General features: G+C 38.2%; 2 pseudogenes across 1 annotated transcript; both read left to right on the top strand.

Annotated features, from left to right (window-relative positions):
- The first annotated feature begins 1,919 nt into the window (after window positions 1-1,919).
- On the top strand, window positions 1,920-3,900 carry LOC143597289 (long-chain-alcohol O-fatty-acyltransferase pseudogene; annotated as a pseudogene).
- Window positions 3,901-6,010: 2,110 nt separating this feature from the next.
- On the top strand, window positions 6,011-9,426 carry LOC143597282 (putative long-chain-alcohol O-fatty-acyltransferase 5; annotated as a pseudogene). Its single transcript, XR_013146868.1, has 2 exons — window positions 6,011-6,473; window positions 8,741-9,426. The product of XR_013146868.1 is annotated as a putative long-chain-alcohol O-fatty-acyltransferase 5 (transcript).
- The last annotated feature ends 2,238 nt before the right edge of the window (window positions 9,427-11,664 follow it).

Genomic DNA, 11,664 nt, shown 5'->3' on the forward strand with positions numbered 1-11,664 from the left:
GGAAGGCCATATAACGGGTTCGTGAGTCATTTCTGGCCACAAAGTCCTATATTCAATGATAGTGAGCGGAAACTAGTCTGGCTCTCTGACGCTGGAATGGTTCTAGCATTCTACGCACTTTACAAAATAGCCGAAGCCACAAGTTTAGCATGATTATTTTGCATATATGGAGGTCCTTTGTTGGTTATGAACGCTCATTTCATCTTTTTCACTTTTCTACACCATAGCCATCTTTCCCTACCCCACTTCGACTCACGAGAGTGGGACTGGATCAGAGGTGCTTTATCGACTGTTGACAGAGATTACGGAATCTTTAACTCTATTTTCCATGACGTGACTTTTGCGCATGTGGTGCATCATTTGATCTCAACTATTCCACATTACCATACCGTAGAGGCCACCAAGGCTATCAAACTGATTTTGGGTGACTACTACAAGTACGATGATACACCGATCCTAAAGGCTTTCTGGAGAGAGACTAAGGAATGTGTTTTCGTCGAGCCTGATGAAGGTGAAGAGGATAGCGGTGTATATTGGTTCCGAAGGTAAAATATTATGAAAGAAAAAGCAAAAGCAGAAGCAAAAGCTTAACGCTCGTGTATTCTATATGTGTTTGCAACTTCTTGTTGTTAGTTTTGTTTATGATGCAATCATATTTCTATAATAAAGACTAATGGTATTTATACATGTAACCTTAAATTTCAAAGAGATTAAATGCAATGAGAAAATCTATTATGCATTATATTTTTATGTCTCTCTTTTTAAAGTAACTCATGCCATCTTATTGTGGTGACAAGGTTACAACGATAAACCTAACTATAATTGTGCTTTAACTTTCTTAACTAGATGAGTGACGGTATTGATACGGGACCTGCATATGTTACAACTATGGTTGTTCATGAGCCGAGCCGGGGCATGCTTGGGCTTGGCTCGGTTTTAAAACTGATACGTAATATTGTGCTCAAGCTTGGCTTGGTTTGGTTTGGCTTTTTAAAAAATTATTAAATAAATTTCAACCAAATACAAATTAAGTTTATAACGTGTTCAACTTAATACAAATTACATAACGAGTTCAGTAGAATACAAAATAATTTAAATATTTTGTTCCTAACATTTATTACTATATAACAAATAACAAGTTTGGTGACACAAGAGCCCTACTGGTCTATAAATTTTGTTTTTGATTTTTTAGTTCAGTCACCGTAACAAACATAACGGAAACCTACCAAACGCCAATTTTTTTGTTTTAGTTTCGATACCATAATGAATGTGATGGAAACTGACTGAAATCCTATAGACTCACTGCATCAACACCCGGGATTGACAACACTCGGGTTTACCAAAACTTGATATTTATCTACCGACTCCACCCTATTGATACACCTCAATTTTTATAATTTTTTTTTGTTTTATATTTGGTTTTAATTTCGGTACAATAGCATTCGTCACCGAAACCGACCGGATTCGCATCGAATTATCGGCTCAACGCTTGGGTTTTTTCATTGTTCGAGCTTTACCGAATTGCCCGGCACGCTGCACTGGCTAGAAAACTAGTTTGTCTATATCAGAAATTGAGATTTGACGTTTGTGTCTCGGATAAAATAAAAAAGGAATTAAAAATAAAATAATCTTAAGACAAACCGAGCCGAGCTAACAACCATGACAAACCAAGCCAATGCGGCACGCTACAAACCAAATCGATTTATGCTCTCCTTCTAACCGAGCTAATCCAACTCGGCTTAATTACAATCAGAGCCATATCAAGAGAGCTTTTTTCAAGATAAATACTAGCAAGCTTTGAGTCGTAAACTTTTTAAATAACCCTGCCTATGATCAAAATGATATCTTGCACACTCCGTTGACTTTTGTTAATTAATTAACTTATAACAAACAAATCTAACCATAAACTAAATACACAAATGGAAGAAGACTATGATGAACTCAAAACCTTCTTCAAAATATGGTTTACCGCCACTGCATGTCTCTGTTACTGCTACTACTTTCTGAATCGGATCCCGAACAGCTTCCCGCGCTTACTCGCTCTTCTTCATACTCCCACTGCCGCTCTCCACCTTCCACCTCGCTGGTCCTACCGTCTTCTACCTCGTCTGGCTCGGTAACTTCAAACTATTATTATTCGCGTTTAATCGCGGTCCGTTAGCTTCTGCATGGCCGTTAGGACTCGTTAGTTTTGTATCGATCGCACTTCGTCCGATCAATCCTAAACTCGCCGGTAACCGAGTCTCGGATCCGGATCCGAATATGAATACGAATCCGGATTCGGTTTTATCGTGTGATTTGATTCGGATCAAAGCTAAACACGCCGGTAACAGAGTCTCGGATCTGAATCCAGATCCGATATCAGTTTCGGATCGTAAAACGAATTCGATTAAAGCTAAACACGATTCGAATCCGAATCCGAATCCGAATTCAGATCCGGTTTCAATTTCGGATTGTAAACCGATTCCGATCAATGCTAAACACGCCGGTAATAGAGTCTCGGATCCGGATCCGATTTCAATTTCGGATCGGATCCGGATCCGAATTCAATTTCGGATCGTAAACCGATTCGGATGAATCCAAAACACACCGTTAACAGAGTCTCGGATCCGGATCCGAATCCAGATCCGGATCCGGTTTCAATTTCGTCGCATAAACCGATTCCGATCAAAGCTAAACACGCTGGTAACAGAGTCTCAGATCCGGATCCGGATTAGATCCGAATTCAATTTCGTCGCGTAAACCGATTTCGATCAAAGCTAAACACGTCGGTAACAGAGTCTCGGATCCGGATCCGAATCTAGATCCGGATCCGGTTTCATTCTCGTCGTGTAAACCGATTCCGATCAAAGCTACACACCAGAGTCTTAGATCCGGATCCGGATCCAAATTCAGTGTCGGATCATAAATCGAATCCGATCAATCCAAAACACGGTAACAATGTCTCAGATTCGGATTCGGATCCGGATACGATTTCAGTTTCGGATCGTAAACCGATTCCGATCAATCCTAAACACGCAGGTAACAAAAGTTCGGATCCGGATCCGAATTCAGGTTCGGATCATAAACCGAATCCGATCAATCCTAAACACGCCGGTACCAGAGTCTTAAATCCATATCCGAATCCATATCCGATTACAGATCCATCTCATAAACCGATATTATTAGCTATTAAAGCTTTAATACTCTCAGTAATAGTTAATACATATCAATACAGAAACAATATTAATCATAACATGATTTTAGCTTTATATTGCTGCCACGTGTACCTCGGCGTTGAGCTCGTATTAGCTCTCACCGCATTCATCGTTAACTTCGTCCTTCGGTTCGATTTCGATATCGAACCGCAGTTCAACGAACCGTATTTATCTACCTCGTTACAGGACTTCTGGGGCCGGAGGTGGAACCTTATGGTTACACGAATCCTCCGGCCCGCAGTTTATGAACCGGTTGGGGTTATTTTAACTCCGGTAGTTGGTAAACAGTGGGGCCGGTTGTCGGCTATATTTGTCACTTTTATAGTGTCTGGATTAATGTATGAGTTGATATATTATTATTTTACGCGTGTTGGCCCCACGTGGGAGGTGACGTGGTTTTTCGTTTTGCATGGGGTGTGTGTGGTGGTTGAGGTGGTGGTTAAGAAGGTGGTTGGCGGTAGGGTTAGGGTGCATAGAATGGTGTCACGGGTGGTTACCGTGGCGTTTGTGGCGGTTACTGGTGGTTGGTTGTTTTTACCGCAGGTGTTGAGGAATGGTGTGGATGTTAAGGCGATTAATGAGTATTCTGTTGTGGTGAATTTTTTAAGGTCAAAATTAGAGTGAAGTAAAATATGATAAGAGTGATTAATGTTTAAATGTGACATCTGATACATATTTAGTTTTGCATTTTTAATTTATCCATTTAAACAAAGTAACTTTTTGCTAGTTATTTTTCAAGCAATGTTCATGTATTCACTTATTGATGTATCTTTGTAATTATACATATACAAACATTTAGAAGTTAGTATGAATAGTGTCTACTCGAATTGGTCCACGTGACGACACCCTTTAATGGTACCGATGGAGACAATGTTTCATGGACAACTATCATAATTAGAATTGAGACAATTACACCGGCTAATTGAAACCCCCCTCGACATATATCGTTGACAAGTTCATTCAAGGTCACTTATGAACGAGTGAACGGTCACAACTGCTTATAATAGGGGATTCTTTGCTGGTAATAAACGGGGCATCTGTCGAACATACAACCGAAGAAAAGGAGTAGCGCCCACCGTAGGTCCGTAACGCTTCATCTAAGCCTTATTCAAAATTTTCTTTATACATGCACACATGCATGTAATCATGTACCAAGGGGTGGGAACTATACCAAGGGGTGGGAACTAGGAAGAGTGAATGAGAGGGTTATTGGCTTATTATTCCTTATTTTGTTTTTGAGTAGAAGTAGGCAAGGGTACTATATATTTTTAGTTGTGTGACTTGTAAGGCTATAACTATAATTTTTAACTATATATGCACATTTGAATTCATGGGGAAAATTATTAAAATACCTATTTTCAGAAATGAATATTCCTCAAATACGCATCATAAACAATTCGGGACGACTAGATTCTTAATTAGATTCAACAATTATTTTACAAAACTGGCCGGTATGACTATTTTAGGTTAAGATAATTGCCGGGACGAATAAAATTTTTGTCGGCACGTAAATTTAAAAAAAACACGTGTCAACGGTGGATTCGAAATTTTGTAAAGCATTATATTTTAAAACTTACGAAGGAAAACAAATTATGAGTAAAATTAAATATAATAATATAATATCCAGAAAAAGACCAAAATTTCATAAAAACCCGTCCCGACTTTTTACCTAAAATAGTCGTCCCGGTATTTTCTTAACCTAAAATAGTTGTCCCGATAAACTTAATGCTACAAAATACTCGTCCCAACAATTTCCTACGTCAAAAATAGTAATCTCAACTAGTTTTAATAAAACTCGATGAATCTAAGAATGTAATGATTCCGAGTTGTTTGTGTAATAATAAGTATTTAAAGAATAGCATGCAAATGATGGGTAGAACCCAAAACCCGTTTCTAACCCCTTTTTTGTGATTTTTCTAGAGTTCACGTCACACAAGAAAAAAGAAAGGAAGAAAATAAATTCATGTACATCATAATTTAAATTGATTTGTACTTAAAGTCATGTCACTTAAAAAAACAAATTTAGAAGTGTCACATTTAGAAAGCCCCACAAGGCACAAACACCTAGTTGTTGTACTTTTATATTCCAATCTATAATTCTAAACATATACAAGATATACACCTCACAACACCAAGTCAACCAACACACACACACCATGGATCACATGATCAACAACCTCATCATCTACACATCATCACTCACAATATCCTTATCCTACTCCTATTTTATGGTCCCCATAAACATTTATTTTACCAAATATCGGTACTCGATTAGTAACCTCCGACTAGACCGAGTTCTCGTAACTCTCAGTCGACTAATTTGGCATCATCTAACGACTTTTGCAACAATGTCAGTATTCGATTTTTCAGGGCCGGCCATGGAATGGGGCTGAGTGGTCGACAGCCATAGGCCCGACTACCTGCTCGACACGGTTTTTTTAAAATTATATGTATATTTATGAAAAGAATATGTATATTTAATGTTTAAACTCAATTACGTAACATCTAACTTGGTTTAGTGGTAAATGTGTATGACTCCCAACCAAAATGTTATGGGTTATAGTATCTTTTTAGACATGTTTAACCAATGAAGCCAATTTAAAAAATAAATTGTTTAAACCCAACAAAATACCCTTTTTACTTAAGACCCTAAATATTTTTCGCCTTCGACCCAATTTTTTTTATTTCCCAGAGCCGGCCCTGCGATTTTCCTGTTTTTGATATCGACATCGGTATCATTCGGTTTCGGTATTTTTAGTGGTAGTGTTACCATATTGAACCGGTATCGGTATTGAATTCGGTTTTAGTATTTAGAAAGCCCCACAAGGCACAAACACCTAGTTTTCTATTCCAATCTACTCACTTCAATCTAAACAACATAACTCACCAAGTCAACACACACACACACCATGGAACCCATGATCAACAACCTCATCATCTACACATCATCACTCACACTATCATTATCCTACTGCTACTACATATCATCAAACATCCCTAAAGGCATTTAGAGATTCATATCTATAACACCCATCCTCTACTTATTTACCATTTTACCCCTCCAATGCTCATCCATTGCCACCACTGCCATCACCTCCTCCTTCACTACATGGCTTACAAACTTCAAACTCATTCGCTTCGCTTTCGATCTCGATCACTCCCCGTTTCACCCGTCCGATTCGCTTGTTCGATTCGTTACCCTCGCCTCGTTTCCGATTAAATCAAAAAATAGAGATGCTAGTTGTGTAAATTCGCCTCCGGGTCGGTTTCGGTTAGGTAAGAATATTTTTTTTGTATTTGTTTTCGGTACCGGTACAGTTTTAGTATTTTTAATGGTACTGACAAATATTTTTTTAATGGTACATGTACCGTACCTGACTGGTACCGGTACTTGTTATTCCTGTTTTCGGTAAGGCTGAGGGGTGTGGGCCGCTAACCGGGGCGCTAGAGCCCCTCCGCTCGCGCCCCGGGCGCTAATCCCACACCACCGGGGCGAGAGCAGGGGCGCGAGCGCAGAAATCCAGGCAGGCGTGAGGCTAGTCGCGGGAGAAGAGAGAGAAAATGGACGTTGGGAAGGTAAAAAGAGCCGTTGGGAAGGGATTAAATTAAAAAAAAAAATATTTTTTCCCTAAATAATACCCCATTTCATCTATAAAATACCTCATTTCACCCATATCAATCACCACAACTTCAAAATAAAACCCAAAATCAACCCATCTTCCCAACTTTTTTTAAAAAAAAAATGTCGTCGTACTCGATGATCTTGTATTAGATTAGTGTTATTATTAAGTATTATTGTTTGTTTATTTTTTAGTATGTTTTTTTTTGTAATTTGAATTTTAAAAAAAATGTGTGTTTTTTTAATAATTTATAGGTTTTTTTAATAATACGTTGTTTGAATATATTTATAAAAAAATAAAAAAAAAATTCGCTGGAGCCCCTGCTGGAGCCCCTCCACACCAGGGCCAGGGGCTCCACCGGGGGCTCCAACACACCCCTTATCCAGTTTCTCTCTCTGCCACACGTCATAATATTATTGGCTGGAGCCCCCACTGGAGCCCCCATTAGAGCCCCCCACACCCCTTAGCCTAACAGTATTGGTATCATCCAGTTTTGATATTTTTAATGATACTGACTACTGACAAACAATTTTTTTACTGAATATTGAATATTGGTGTTGTACCGATACCGATACCGATACCGATACCGATTCCCTGTAACATTTGGTTTCGGTATATTCAATGGTACCGGTACTCATAGTTGCAAAATCCCCGTCTAGGCCGAGTACTCGCAATTCCCTAGTTGACTGACTTGACACTGCCTAGTGACTTCTGCAACAACACCGGTCCTCGATTTTCTTGTTTTTGGTATCGGTATCATTAGTTTTCGGTATTTTTAATGGTAGTGGTACTGTAGTGAACCGGTACCGGTCCTCGGTTTTCCTATTTTCGGTATCGGTACCATTCGGTTTTGGTATTTTTAATGGTACCAATCAACATTTTTTTACCAAAGACTGGTACTACTGTACTGGGACTCGATTTTCCTGTTATTTTAACCGAATACTGGAATGTAACTGATGTATTCGGTACAGTACCACTCGGTGTCGGTACTTTAAAGGGTACTGCTGAACATATTTTACCGGCCGTACTTACACAGTACCATACCAAACTGGTCCTGGTACTTGATTTTTTTGTTTTCGGTTTCGGTATTTGTAGTGGTATGGATGAACATTTTATACCGAATAGTGGTAAGGTAGTGATACCAATTTTTCTGTTTTTGGTATCACTACCATTGGGCTTCGGTATTTTAATGGTATCGATGAACATTTTTTACCGGATACCAGTACCGTACCAAACTTGGTACTCCTGCTCGATATTCTAGTTTTTGGTTTTAGTACTTTTAATGATACCTAGGAACATTTTTTACTGATATCCATTTTCCTGTTTTGGTGTCGGTACCATTTTGTTTCGGTATTTCTACCGGTGCCGATGAACCTTTTTTTTTACTAAATACCGGTACGATACCTAACCGATACGTGTACTCGATTTTCCTGTTTTCGGTGTCGGTACCATTAAGTTTCCATTTTTCAATGGTAATGTTGAGCATTTTTTACCAAATAGTGGTATCGTATTATACCGGTACTCGATTTTTCAGTTTTCGGTATTGGTACCATTCGGTTTCGGTATTTTTAATGGTACCGACGAACTTTTTTACCGAATCCTGGTACCGTGCCAAACCGTTACTCGATTAGTCGATTTTCCTGTTTTCAGTATCGGTATTTCTAACAATACCGAAAACGAGTGAAACCATATACCGAGCACCATACCTCTTTTTTCGGTTAAGTACCGATCGCTATCAGTACTATTAAAAATACCGATACCAATTGGTACTGAACCAAAAAAATAGGTACAATATTCAATATATGATTTTCACATGTTTTCTTAATATAACTATTTTTCAGTACAGTATTGGTTCAGTACCGGTATCAGTATCGATCTTATCCCTTGATATAACAATTGACATATATTTCATATTCAAATCAGGATTACAAGTTCTCATTTTCGCCATACTTATACGGATAGTGATAAACTACAAGCATCTATTTCATCCAAACATCACAATGCTAGTCTATTGCGTTGTACTATTTCTCACAATCGACGTAACCATCGCCATTATAAACTCGATACTCTTTTCGTTAACCGGACTAGAGCTCGAACCGTCATCCGACCATCCTTACCTCGTCACATCATTACAAATTTTTGGGCAAGGTGGAACCTAATGGTAACAACCACATTGCGTCACACTATATACAAACCTGTTCGGTTAGCTTTTTCTAACCATAAATGGGCCCCACTCGCGGGGTGTTGGTGTCATTTATTGTCTCGGGGTTGATGCATGAGCTATTTGTTTACCACTTGTCACGTGAGGCGCCTACGTGGGAAATGACTTTGTTTTTCGTGTTACATGGAATATGTGTTGTGGTGGAGATGGTTGTTAAAAGATGGATGGTCCGTGGGCCGTGGTGGTGGTCGGGTTTAATTGAGAGGGTGTTGACGGGGTGTTTGTGGTGACGACGGGTATGTGGTTGTTCTTCCCACCGTTGATTAGAAGCCGTGTAGACGAGAGGATTCTTGACGAGTATACGTCGGTTATCGAGTTTGTTAAGGCCAAAGTTCTTACACTTAATGCAAGTTTGCAATAAAAATGTGGTATATCATATTTTTGTCAGCTATTACGAACATGTGTATTACACGGATTGAATAAATAAAATATTTAATAGTTAGTTATTAAGAAATATAATTATAAAACGACATTATAGATAATATATGAAAAGAGAGAATATATGAAAAGATGTCAAATCTAGAGGTGCATAAATCAGGTTTTTTAAATATCTGGGTTTGGGTATGGAACCGAGTTCGGGTATGGAACCGGATTTGGGTATGACCGGGTATTGAAAATAACCGGGTCGGGTATAGAACCGGGTATTCCAAAACCGGACATTTGAATACCCTATTTACGGGTATTGAAAAAAACCCTATTTTCAGGTTTTTTCTGGCTTTTTTGTCGAGTATTTTTCGGATGTATATTGAATTTTTAAGGGGTTGCACCTTTTAGGATTATTTTTCCAGGTATTTTTCAGGTAGTATCGGGCATTTGAAAAACCCGGTTCGGGTATGGAACCGGTTCGGATTTTCGGGTATGGGTTTTGGTACTGAAATGCATACTCTATCCGTATCCTACGGGTAGGGCCGGGTACGGTTTCGGGTATTAAAATCCCGAGTATAAGAAAAACGGTTCCTTGTATTTTTATCGGGTCCGGTTCCGAGTTCAGGTTTTTTTTTGCACCTCAAGTCAAATCCATAGATAATATGATCCATGATCCCACAACTTCTAATATTACTGTGGGTTATATAGGGCCGTCCAAACCGCTCGTCGCTCGAACTCGCTCGAAAATTGCTCGGAAAATGCTCGCTCGTTTTTCGCTCGATTGAAAACTAGCCGCTCTGCTCGGTTCGGTTTGTAAACGAGCCAAGCAACGAGCAAGGGTCTGCTCGGTTCGGTTCGGCTCGAATATTTTTTATTTATTTTATATATAATTATATATGAACAAATATATAAATATATAGACAAAACACATAAATATAAGCTTAAATTTATTTTCCCCCCTTTAAATTTTTTATATCTCGTCAATTTTATAGTTTTATTTGTTCGATTCAAATTTTTAGAATACTAAAATTTTGTTTACATGATCATTATATCTCATTCTAAACTTATTTTTAATAAAAATTTACAATATATTACATGCCTAACTAAAAACTACTAATTTATTTATAAAATATATTATTTAGAACATTCAAATTTGTTTCTTATTGAAAATTTTAAAGTGAAAAAGAAAAAAATAATGCTCGAAATCGCTCGATGTTCGATCGAAAAATGCTCGATTCGATTTTGGCTTGGTTCGAATTTCAGCCGTTCGGTTCGGTTCGGTTGTAAACGAGCCAAACAACGAGCAACCCTTCGCTCGGTTCGGCTCGGCTCGTGAACAGCCCACTGATACCGCGATACCCCTTTGCAAAATTTATAAATATATTATTTGGGTGATTTTTAAGACATCTTCAAATACTTATTTCAAGAATCGGTGGTTATGCGTATGCAATTTGCACTTTTGTAAATACGTCGGTAAAACCCCTTCTATCTCTCACAACCTAAGTTAATCTGAAAAAAAACGATATTGTTCTCTAGAATAGTTGTGTACTCGTTTGAAATTATTGCGGTCCGAGGTATAACGAATGACCTTATGGATGTTGATAGTCTAACTTGTTTCTCCATTACTTTCCTAACGATACATGCTAAAGTCACAGAATTTAAGGTTTTGACATTTAAAAAATGGTTCTATGAAAACACACCATCCTCAATGTAGCTATGTGCAGCGGAGGGGCTACAAAATGGGCGTTTTGCGTCATGTGGCACCCAGTCAGCAAAGAGTGAGTTTGTGTTTTTGGGGTGTAATATATATATATATATATACCACACACAAGAATATAATAATAAATAAAGTAAAGGGAAGAACGGCGATAACCCCCACCCCCCTATCGCCCCTAAGATCGGGGGGGGGGGGGGGGGGTTGTTGTCGCCCATTCTCGCCAGAATTCGTGCAAAGATGACGCCCACTACGGGTAGCCTATTATTACTAATCACTAAGTAAAAAAAACCATAACAACACATTGATTCTTTTTGTCCCTTTCTTTTCAATTTTTTATATAAGATTTACGTTAAATATACAATAACTATTTTTTTATTTACTAAATTGGAGAAAAAAAAAAACGAACCATAGATTTGAATTTGGTAAATATCGGTTAAGTTCATTACGACAACGCACCAAATAAAAAAATAAATAATCTATAAACACCCAAAAATCGGCGCATGTAAAACTTATAATTGGAGCGACACGAATTCAGTCGATATT

The sequence above is a fragment of the Bidens hawaiensis genome, unplaced genomic scaffold (genome assembly GCF_021521415.1).
Source record: "Bidens hawaiensis isolate Kalapana, Puna unplaced genomic scaffold, B.hawaiensis_p1.1 tig00048055_1, whole genome shotgun sequence".
NCBI lineage: Eukaryota > Viridiplantae > Streptophyta > Magnoliopsida > Asterales > Asteraceae > Bidens > Bidens hawaiensis.